Here is a 13409-nt window from a genome sequence, read left to right on the forward strand (position 1 = left end):
TACTCTTACATTATGTTTCTAAATTCAAATAATGTTATAAAATGACTATATTCAGAGAAATTACGGTATCAATAATCTTAAAATTTTTGAAATCATAAATTAACATTCCGGTGAATTCCAGTGTAAGTAAAATTATTTTGAAATTTTTGCAAGCAACTAACGTACTTTTTTTCACATCACTTCCAAAGAACTCAAATTCGGTTTATTGGTTACACCGTTTAATTTATTACAGATATAGAAATGAAGTGGAAAAATATTTCATAATGGATATAATATTTCATAATTCTCATAACAACTTAAAGTATTTAAAAAATATAAATGCAATTATAAATATATGAGACAATAAAATATCTTTATTAAAACTAAAAAGAACCAAGAATTATAATAATACTCAAATGTAAGATGAGAATTTTTAATATGTTCTATTTGTTTTGAATGCATGTGTAATTAATTACTTAGAGTTTATTTTCTTTTATTCTCAATGATGTTAAGATGCTGTTTTTTGATCTTCTTGTTTTGCAAAAAAGCGAACGGAATATATAAAATAATCCATGAATGACACTTCGGATTCGAGAAAAATAAGAAAATCGCTCAAACTCTTTGTGTATTAAATCAACATTTCACAAAAAAGCACTTAGAAATCTTATTTTTGAGTTATATTTCGAATTTATCATATTGATTTCCTAACAACTGATATATAAAATAGCTTTGAGAAAATATTGTTTTGTACAGCATGAAAGCAAAGTCTATTTAAAAAGATTGATAGTTATAAATAAAACAAAAAATTACTCTTTCATTAAATTCCAATTTATAACCAATATTAAATTAAAAAAATCGAACAAAAATATTGACATTGCTTTTTAAAAAATGGCAAAGTGTTGGTTTTTACCAGAATAAGGATATCTCAAAGAAGATTAATTTTTATTTTAAAAATGATATCTATTATAGCTGCATTATATTGATGTAATTTTCTTGCAATACTTGCTTTCTTCTGATTATATTATTTTATTTAGTAAAGTCTAATATTCATTCAATACATATAATTATTTTCGTTTAGGCATATTCTTTCAAAACAAAATAAAAGTTTTTGTAAAGTAAAAGTAAAGTTTTAAACAAAGTAAGGGTTTGAATGATCAGTGCTGCCATCTAATCTACATTAAAATATATACATAAAGCTTTTGTTTCTTTTAAATGCAGATGGCGCCACGACAAAGAGGTTTACTTAGTTTCCACAGTCTGCAATAGATGGCAGCACTATAATTATTATTTTTGTAATCAAAAAGCAAAGTGAGTAAATCAAATAAATAAAAAAGAACGAGATAAAGAAATTTCTATTCAAGATATTTACGTACATTTGCCATATGTCTCTGAGAATAATATGTTCTTAAATGTTAACGTTATTTTTTTTTTCCTTCCCTTACAGTAAAAATGGTCTGAATATTTGTTTATTACAAAAATTGCTATTCACTAACAAAATGCATGCTTTCTTATGCGATAAAAAATGCACTGAATTTCCATTTTCCGACTTGATTGAAAAGATTAGTTGAAGAAAACATAAAAATTTCTTTAATAACACTGTTATTTTTATGAAAGTCATAATTTAATTACTTCTACAGAGTATTTTTAATGAATATTTATAATTAAGGAAAGTGAAAATTCTTGTTACAGAATCCTTTGTTTCAAACATTTAGCTATAATTTTAATTTTAAATAACATAGCATTTAATTTAAAATTTAATTTAAAAATTTTAAATTTGATATATATATATATATATATATATATATATATATATATATATATATATATATATATATATATATATATATATATATATATATATAATTAAATTTAAAAAGGCTGACATAAATTAAATAAAATAACATAAAGCTCATTTCCTCATCAACTATATTACAATAAAATAATCTGTTTATAATTTATTAGAATAATTATAAACATTAGAGAAGAATATTTATTAGAGTAATTTATTAGAATAATTATTTTAAATACAGTTTTGACAGCTTATATTTTGAATGATGCTTACAATAAAGACTCGAAATTCCAAATATTATATCGAAAGACTTTTTTTATTACTATCCTTAAAGAAGAAATGTATTTTAGCCAATGATTAAGTTTTCATAACTAAAGTAATTTGCAGTAATTCTCCGCTTTTCTGAAAAAGAGCCACGTAGAGAGCAATAAATTCAGTTAACCCCTTAATAGCAAAAAAAAAAAAAAAAAAACATTACATTTTATAACATTATGCTGATATTTCTTTATCAAAATGAATATAATGAATTCCAATTCATAAACGTTGAACATACTATGTTAAAAATTCACTTTAAAATATGACAAATAAGATAAATTTTTATTAGATTCGACATTTTAAAAATATGATAAATATAATATGATATAAGATCAGAATTATGCTGTTGAAATGATACATCTTATTTAACTTACAAACTAAGAGCAATTTCATAATTAAACCAGCTTCAGATTTTTTTTTTTTGTATAATTATGATACCCTGAATTCGGTCCATCATTAAGAGCAAATATCGACAGATAATTTTTTATAAAACAAAAAATAAATTCAGCGCTTTCATAAGTTTTTCCTCCAAATTTATTTCTTGGACTAATTTTTCATGACTGATTTACAATTTGATTTTAAGAAGCAAACGACGATTACAAACGACCTAATAAGATAAAAAAAATATATAGTATTTAAATATAAAGCTCTAAATAATGTCTGTATCAGAAAAAAAATTAAAAATGCATTAAATTAAAAAAAAAAAAATGGATGAGCTTGTCTTTTCACAAATTTTTGATTACGATGATTAAAATAAGTTTAGAAATAATTTATAAATATTTTGTTACATATAAAAATAAACCGCAGAAATTTTTGCTGAGAGTAATTAATGAATATCAAGAAAAGTAATTGAAATATTATAAATATCAAAACAACAACAAAAAAATGAAGAAGAATTTTATTACTTTTGTATTAAAATAGTCAGTTTTGAGTTTTTAATTTTGAAAAAGCACAGAAATTGATAATTATTTGTAAAATTCACTTTCCTTCTTCAAAATTCTTGAAATTGAGTTAATATTAATACAAAGAGAAATAACTAATAAAAAGTATTTTTTGCTCATAAATAATGTTTTATGACATAGGTTTTGAAGTTTTCAAAGACAAATTAAAATATTATATTAATTTTTAAACTAGTCAAAAGATGAATAGTTTTTCTAATATTATAATTTTATAATGTTTGAATGGAATATTAATATTTTATAATGGAAATTAAATACTTTAAAATTTATCATTTGAAAAAAAACGTTACTTTGAAGGACTTTTTTTCAAAAATCACTTAATGACAGGTAATTAATGATATTTAATGCATGATAACTTTTGTTTTTTTGGGGGGGGAGGTTCCATTAGTCATAAAATATGCTTTATATTACTTCAAAATATGTATGTTAAAAATTAAATTAAATTTCCAAAGTACTTTTTCAATTTATAAAGTTATTTCTCTTTTTTCCATGACAAATTTTATAATCATTAAAAAGAAGAAAATAAATGAACTCGAGATTTTGACCTTGAGTTCAAAAAACCCATATTTGTAATTATATCTGTCTGTTATTTTTTTAATTCGATAAAAACGCTTTGAGCTAAGTAGCTGGAATCTGATATAGGGTCTTTAAAGCAAATTTATATATTTCTATAAAATTTTGAACGAAATCCACTCAGATAAAATCTGCCTGTCCGACTATTTGAATATAATTTAATAAAATCACTATAAAATGAAAAGAGGCAGATATATAGAATCTGATACACAAATTTAGTATCTCATATGTAGAAATGTATCAAATTTGGAATCAATTCCATCAAGGAGATGAGCACCTGTTTGATTTTACTTTTCCATATTTGTAAGCTCGATAACTCAAAACTGCAATAAGACAATTAAAGACAATTTTGTATGCGATTTGCAATTACTATTGCAAGTCTTTATCAAGTAATAATTACAATCGGTTGAAAAAAAGGCGTTCATAGTTCACTTACGATTTTTTAATTCTTGTGTATCAATCGTATCCCAGCCTTTAACCGAAGGAGAAATGAAATCTTTTGTAGATACTGCACATTCAAAGTATCTTTCATAACTATTGCTCGCCAGTGTCATGCGATTAATAATACGCAATTGCATTTACTAGAGAGTATACGAGTATCTTTCAGCAAGATCACTCCCGTCAGTTTTATTTTTAATTCATGTCAATTAATGTTATAATTAATATATTATCTATCAGTCGTTTTGACACGTATAAAATTAATGCATTCATGTTACGGCAACTCAATACGATTAAAGAAATTCATTATTTTAAGAGGATACAAGAGCATCGATAGGTAATGCTATGTTCATGGATCAAACTGGATACGCTTATTAATCAATATAATCATAAAGAATGTCTGATATCAATGTATAAAGATTCAAGTAATTGTATTCATTATTTGAGACATAAGTTTAGTTACTTTTTGTTTAAGTATTTACAACAAAAAAAAATAGTAGGGAAAAAAACCATTTAAATTATCAACGGAAACAATGGAATAAAAAAAAATCTTTCCACTTCGATGAAACAACTCAACTTTCTATCTAACAATATCACATGAAATTATTATTCTGAAGGGAAAAAATTGCAGCCTAAATATCTATTTTAATAATAAAAAGGAATTTATGTGTTGACTGTTCGAATGCTGAGAGCAAGACTGTTCGACTCCAAAGAGTCTTATTTGACGTTATATACTTTTGAAGACAGAAATGTGAAACGATTTTTTTTTTTTTTTTTTTTTGAAATTTTAACTAAAAATTGTATTTGATTAAAATTTAAGCATTTTGGAAGATTTATTAAGATATTACTGTGGAAAAATATATTTTTCATCTTTTAAAAATTCAAAAAGGTCCTTTCCAATAATTCTTAGTTATCCAGTATAGTTTTTTTCTTTTTTTTTTCAATTTTAGCAGTTTCCTTAAAAGCCGTTTTCTGCATAATTTTTTAGAACAGTTTTCATTGTTGCAATTAATTTCAAACTATTTTTATAATTTCATTAAATATTTTATCATATTTTCCTTATTATTGTTGAGTGATAAAGAAGAAAGATTCTGCTTCTTATTTTCACATTTTACATTAGGAGTGTGAAACTGAAGTCAAAGATTTGTTAAAAACAACAATCAGTTAAAAGATAGATTACTCGGACAGTCATGTTTTTGATAGCACTGTGATGTTATCGGATATGAAATTAGATAGCACTTTTATTCATGCATATAGAAAACATGACAATTGTAGCGTTATTAAAATAATGTAGTTTTATTACCAACCGCAACTTGTCGCCTTAAAAATATTTTAAACAGAGAATCAGGAACGTCAAAGTATGAATAAGAGAATTTTTTAAAATTAAAGAGAATTAATATTCTCAGAGGAACACCTGTCACTAAAAACGATAATTTTAAAATGATAATAAAACATGAATTTATTTTAGCATATTTAAGCACTTTAGATAATTTTGCTTTCCATATCAAAATGAACATTAAGATGTATGATAGAAGATATTAAAAACAAATTTTAATGGCACGATTTTTATCACATAATTTCAGATAAATTAGTTCTTACATTCTAATGCCTGAGAGTTATATCTTCAGTCTTGTACTTTAATTTTTTTTACATTATTATATTTATATCGGAAACTGACGAACAATTCATTGATAATGCTGACTTTAAATAAAAAGAGAAATTAAATATATACAGATTTATTCTGATATACAAATAAAATTAATAAATCAGGTACATTTGCTTCAGAAATATTTTTTCTTAAAATAGAATATTAGATGAGATAATGAATGTGAAAACAGTCAAATTCTTTAAAATTTATATTCTGAAAAAAAAATGAAAATTGCTGAAAAATATTGAATAAAATGCAAAATGGGCCGATGCAAATTTCATTTACTGTAAAATTACTATATTTACAATGAAATACTATGTTTTAGTATTAATGTTACAATGAAACATGAAAACGATTAACTATCATGATATATATAAATCCAACAGCATTCGTTTGAAATTTGTCTTCGCAATTTATCACCTATCAATTAATATAAAAATCAAAAATAATGCTTTTTCTAACCTTGCGTTAACTTTCAGTCTATTTATTATGTTGTCTGGTGTATTTTCATAATAAAACATACAAATAAATCGAATTTCTAATATTAATGAAAGAGAATAAAATTATGCGTATTGGAATTGCACTGGACAGAGCGTTTGTTCTAGAACTACTAAATTAGCGTATATACCTCAAAGCCTGAAATTGTGTACGTACGAAAAAAAACCCTTTATTTAGTACGACTTTTTAAAATTTTAATTTATTAAAAACGAAGCGAATTTATTGCTTTTTTTTCTGCTATAATTATTGAAAATAGTTTTTCACAATATATATATATATATATATATATATATATACCGTGTAACTTTTTAAAAAAATAACATTTTTAATGAAAGCTGTTTCATTGTCATGCAAATTTTTTAAAACAATTTTTAGAGAAAAAAGTTATACCTGTGTGTTTAAAATCCAGTTCTTATATTTTTATCTAATTTTTAACTATAATACTGTTACACTAAACCATTTCAAACCATTTTCATCTTTTCATGAAATATTTAAATGCGTGACTTTCTCTCATTGTTGAGAGCTAAGAAAGAAGCATCCAGTTTTATATCTGTGCAATTTACATGGCAAATAAAAAAGAGAAATTACTGCAAGTATTAAATGAAACGAAAAATTGCATTTTTAATTTAACAAGCCAGGTCTCCAAGAAGAAAATTCGTTTACTCAATAAACAGAACATGTGTAATACATTTAAATTCTCACGGGTTTAGTGTTCATGACGGTTTGATGCTTAAAAATAGTTTGCTCAATGAGTCATAAAGATGAAGTTATGCTTAAAAGATTTAATAAACTTAAATATAGAAAAAAAATCTTGGTGAACCATATAATCGTTTAATAATTATAAATAAAAAATATTTCAATTTTTCCTTCAATTCCGATTTATTCTTGATACGTACATTTCTGCAAAAGCATGGCAATATCTATAAATTCTGATTTGAATTGATAGGTCCACTTTGTTAACTAATTTGCCTTTAAAAGCATACCTACATAGTAAACTGAATAATACATACAGCATTTAATTGCTTTTAAGTTCTTGTTGAATCACAGATAATTCCTTGAATAGCTAAAAATTCAACCTTAAATAAATAAACATACTCCAGCCAAAAGTGAAAAATAATTTAGTAAATGTTCTTAGCAAAGATTTTTAGGTTAACAATTTCTCCTTCATGTAGGTAAGAATAATTTCATGATATTCGCATGAAAAATAATATGATATTTTCTTAATACTTTGCATACTTTTTCTTAATTCTTTTACTTTGATATTATGTTTTGATCTCGTAATGCTTTGAAGAACTTTTTTTTTCTTTTAAATCTTATAGTATGAGTATACAAAGTAGAAATGTATAACTTTAAAGGTGAATAATCTTCAATTCAAATTTCAGAATTGCTTTAGAATTTCTCGACGAAACAGAGCAGATATTAAACTGCCGCAAAAATGAAGTAGCAAAAATTTGTACGAAACTTTTTTTTATACTTTCTTTTTCTTTTTTACTTTATATTATTTGTATTAAATTTTTTATTCCAAAAAATTTTCAAGTACTCAAATTTTCCAATAAATTTTAAGTGATGTTTTTAAAATTTTGCGAAGAGATACAACAAAGATTTTAAAACTACCAGTTTCGATATGAAATTGTAAAGCAAAAATTCACAGATTTTATAGAATTTTACAATTTTTTTTAAATAATTCAAAATTTAAAGAATTTTTTAAGAAAATGCATAAAAAAATTTAAAAATTCAGAATGTAAAGAATTTTTTTGAGAAAATTCTTTAAAAAAATTTAAAAGAATTTTATATTAAGACGTCATGTCTCCTTCTTCTAAAAATTAGATTAAAAATCCTAAAAAAATCCTAAAGATTAAGAATATAGTAACTTAATAAATCATAAAAAAATAGTGTTAATCGAAAAATTTCATGACAATCTATAGAACAACAATTGAAATTTGAGTTACAATTTAATATCAAAATTTAATTAACTTTAAGTTTCGTATTATTTCTTCGGGATCTAATTTATTTTCCATTTTAAGATCGGCAAATTCTTACCATTAGAAAACTTGCTTCCAGTGGAACAATTTTTCAAAATCTCGAAGAGAAAGTAACGAGAAATTTGCTGAGAACGACACGAAAATAATTTCATGAATACGACACTAAACTTGCCAAAAATAATTGCATGCTTCCTTGAGAATCTTGATAGTCTCTAGCCTGCCGAGTAATTAATAACGCTAATTGATAATCCTAATTGTGTCTCCTTGAAGAAGGAGACATCACGTCTTAATTTCCCTTATTAATAAATGGTTTATATTCATCATGGTGTCTAAGAATTTGGAATGATTTGCTTAAAACTTTCGTTTTTCATTTTAAAGGATATGACTTAATTAACGTTGCTAGGACCCTGAATGTGATTAATAGTTTCAAATTAAAATTAATTTCCGCTAACTGCTGCTTTCAATTTCTTGGATATTTATTAACTAAGATAAGAATATTTAAGAATGAAATATCATTATTAGGCATAATGAATATTTCAGGTTTTATTTTTTTCATTTTTATTTTCTTTTAATTTAAAAAGATTGATTGTCCTTTCGAACGGGGAATGATACAATAAATTTCTGTTTTAATTGTAAATACGCTATGTATGCAAGTAATTATTTAATGTGCTTTAATCCATTAATAAAAATGATAAGGAACGATAATATTTTAAGATGATGTTAATATATTGCCATAATATATTACTGATGTTAGAATCTAACCATGTTACTGAAATATGAATTTTTGAGAAACACTTTTCAAAGATACACCGTTTAGAAGAATTGTGAATAGGGGTACAACGAATTAAAAAAGGCAATTTATAATGATTTTTACTTTGAAATATGTGATATTTCTGATTGGTTTTAAGGAAAAGTAAAGATTATCTATAGAAGAAAAGTAACTCATTTCTTCAATTGGTATTCCTCCATGAAAAATAAGTTTCTAGAAGTTTTGCATACGTGTTTGCTATTAATACCGATATATTATTATAACGCTTCTTGAAATAAACTGCTTATCAGTCGATTGATTTTAATTAATTTTTTTTAATACAAATGGCACCATTTGTATAAAAAATAATACAAATGGCACCATACAGATATATATATACACACAATTATATTACCGTCATGAATTCGCTTAACCTTTTTAAGAGTAATAATAAAAATTGATTATTAATTTTGATTATAACAATTTTATTTGAAAAAGTAGTTTAATAGGACAAAGAATATAGACATGTTTTTTATCAAATATTTAACCTAATATAATGTTACAATGAATGTTGCAAGAGAAGCAATTATTTGTAAAAGTTTAAGTTACTTTTGTCTGTATTTATTAGCTTTGTGTTAACATTCTGTTGTTAGCATTTTTTTATACAGAATTTCAGGTAAAGTTTTAATAATGACAGAAACTTTGCTTGAAATATAGCTTAAATTTCTGAGCAAAAATTTCTACCTCATATATATATATATATATATATATATATATATATATATATATATATATATATATATATATATATATATATATATATATATATAGTACAGGACAGAACAAAATGTTATTGTTATTGGTAATTGGTTTGAACTATGGGAGAGTAAAATATGATTTAATGTCTGATATTTTCAAATAATTTATGTCTTTAAATCAGATGCATTTAAGAAATTAATTTATAGACAATTTCCTACCAAAGTTGAAAGAACTGCCACACATACGCTGTGTTTACTAGGACTTTTTTTTTTTCGCGTGTGCGTGTATGACTCTTGAATTACGTTCTCCAGAAAGTATTCGTAAGCACCTGCTATCCTCCCTTCTCACCCCTCCCTAAAATACACCCTTTAAAAGCACCGGTGTGTGAAAATAACAGACCTCCCGTACTTCAGATGTCGGCACATTTCATGTTCTAGCCCCTGAGCCCTCATTGCAGACATAATTAAAAGTAAATAACTCAATTTTCCCAACATGCTATTGAAAAGGAGGTAAAGTAAGAAACAGGAGAAGGGAAAAAAAAAAATAAAATAATAGGCGCATTTAGAATAACTCGAAATCGAAATCTCACCGGTAGGCGGCGCTGTGTACAAACCGTAACTTCAGTCGGCAGTGGACCATCACCATGGTTACCGACTGTTACGCCAAACGATTTAGTCAGAGACTCTTTATATTTCACACGGCAACAGAAAACGTGGAATTTGAACATATGCGACATGTTAGTAATAATGGGAATTTTCTATCAATGCGGCAAGGGATGTTTCACTAATAAATTGGAAAGGAAAAAAAAATCAAATAAAAAAAGCACGCATAGAGCGTGGTCTTGTGTCATCATTCAAATAAATATAATTTCACCTCTTTGCGGCGTCCAATCAAAGGTGATAAACTGTCGTCTGTTTTTACAAGATCTGCTTTTTTTGTTATTATTATCCACAACTTTGTCATTTCCGGCGTTTTTGAAGCGTGATATCGCAGCCAAATGGCAGAAGGAGCTACGCCAAACTCGAAAAGTAATTGGATGTTCGCTGAACGATAACAGTAACGCCTAGCTTTTCATATATTAACCAACAGTTTTACTTCCTAACCTAATGTATGAAATGGACTTTTTTTTTACTCAATAAAAGAGAAGAGATTTCATTCAATTCGCAACTCTAACGCCTGAGAAACATCGATAATTAGATTTGTTGAGCGTTTTGTTCCTTTCCGTTTAGACATGCAAAGTTTTTGTCAAACATTTGAATGAAAACTCCATTGTTAATTTGTTCGATGTTTTCGTAGTAGCTAACATTTCCACATAAAAGCAAATTAAGGATAGGTTTTTGGTAAAATAGTACTATAATTACGAGTAAACGAAACCATTCATGGGAATAGTGCTGGACAAAATTGAAACACGCGAGGTGTTTTTGTTAAAGAGTCAATAACAAAAACAACTTGCAGAATAGGTAAAGTAATAAGGTTTTTGGCTTTCTAATTTGAACTTAGGATATTTCTAAACGAAACCCAACGTGTTAAACCTAACAATGCTTTCCTGGAATTTCAAAGATAAGTTCAGTTTGAAATATTTCTATTATTTGTTTCAATCAGATACGGTTCATAAAACCACTGAATGCTTTTGAAGAGATACTCAATACTGGAAAAGTCACTTCGTCTTTTAAAAGAATTTATCTACAGGTTTTAAGTTCATTTATTCAAATTAAAGAATTGTAAAAGCTTCAATAAAAAGGAGTTATCAAGTTTTCAAAGAAAAATAGAATAAAATGGAAGAAATATACACTGTGATGAGAACAAATGAAGAGAACAGCAAAATATCCATATAGTAAAACACAGATAAATGCATATTTAAATTAAAATAGACTTTTTATCATAAGCATTTATACAATGCTAGGAAATATTTTAAAATAGCAATATATACAGGGATTCTTTTCCAATTTTACATCTTTTTAGAGCCGAAAATTTATAATTTTTGGAGATTATATAGTGAAACTATCTTTATTAGATGAACTGAAAGAATAACGCATTAAAAATTAAAAGCATAATAATAACAAAACCATCAACAAACATTACACCAAACTGCTGTATACAAATGTTATATGTGAGCGAAATGGCTCATTTGTATTATGGTGGTATTTATTTCGTTGGAATAAAAATATAATTTGCAAATGAATATTTAAAAATTCTATTAATTTTTTAAAATTCATTTGTTAAATTCTTTCTTTGTTCCTTAAAAACCTTTTCTTTGTTCAAAAATATCTTTGCTGTTATTAAATGTTTAAACCTAGTGAAATGGAAATTAGCATTTTGTCTGCATTATTTTCCACTGTCTTCTAGTTCAATATGGAATAGCTTTGCATAATAATACGTAATTTATTTCTACGAGGTTGATTTTTTTATAAATCGCACATCTATCTCTTTCTCGCATTTTAAAATTGACCAGGAAATGATATAATATGAAAGAAAATCAAAAGAATGCGCGAATATGAGTCCATTTACAAATTTGCATACATACATACATATATATATGTATGTATGTATGTGTATGTGTATATATATATGCATGTATATATAAGGTAGAAAATTTTGCTCTTGAATAAAAATGATATATCAAGCAAAATTTCTGTCATTATTTAAAATTTTACCTGGAATTCTAAAAAAAAGTTAACAACAGAGTCTGAACACAAAATTAATAAATACAGGAAAAAAGTAACCCAAAACTTTTCGAAATAATTGCTTCTCTTACAAATTAAATTTCTTCTCTCTCTATCTCTTTTGAAAACATCTTTGGGATTATCGCCCAGATCTACATAGTTATTACCTAATAAGGTTAAAAAAGTTCGCAAATAACTTCCATTGAATCGTTTCATGCTGTTAAGATACCATCAAACATGTCAAACAAATTTAGTTTTAAAACTTTTGGCTTATCATCATCTTTTTTTAACAATTGAGATATATCTTAATTCTTATTATTGATAAGAAACCATTTCAAACTTTGCATTAACAAATTTTCAATTTAAAAAAGAGATTCTCTAGCTCACTTCAAGTGTTTGTTTTATATATTTGTTGATATTATATTTCATTTTTTTTTTTGCTGTTATGGTTAATACTAATGAAATTCTATAACCTTTGAGTATAAATTTATGAAATTAATGCACTAATAATTTTGCTTTGCCCTGATAATTTTGCTCGTCGTTAAATTGATAATAAGTTATCACCTCCATGTTATTAAAATTTGATACTTTATTTGTTTAAATTGATATAATTTTTGCAATCTCCTCCATATATTCTCTATTATATTGTTTAAATCCATCACAAATTTGGCACTATGTGGGGAAATATGGCTCGTGTGTCAGTAAATTTTAACTAACCAGTAGATAATAATTTTGTTCAAAAGTCACTCTTGGTGAAAATATATAGATGAGAAAGAAAAAGCTAGGGGCTCTGATGGAAAATCCTGGAATATTCTTTAGCACTTTCAACGCTAAAGACGAGATGTCTCGTCTTTCAGATACTTCCATCAATATTTGTCTTTTCATGGAGTTTTTGTCTAATTCATCCTTAGCGATGAATATGTTAAGATTAAAAAATTAATCTTTTTAATGCTACCAATTTAATTTCAAATTTAATTAGAAGTATCAGAAAGACGAGATATCTCGTCGGTAACGTTGAAAGGGTTAAGTATAAATAAGAAATTTCAGAATAAATTGTA

Source organism: Argiope bruennichi, chromosome 4 (genome assembly GCF_947563725.1).
Source record: "Argiope bruennichi chromosome 4, qqArgBrue1.1, whole genome shotgun sequence".
Taxonomy (NCBI): Eukaryota; Metazoa; Arthropoda; class Arachnida; order Araneae; family Araneidae; genus Argiope; species Argiope bruennichi.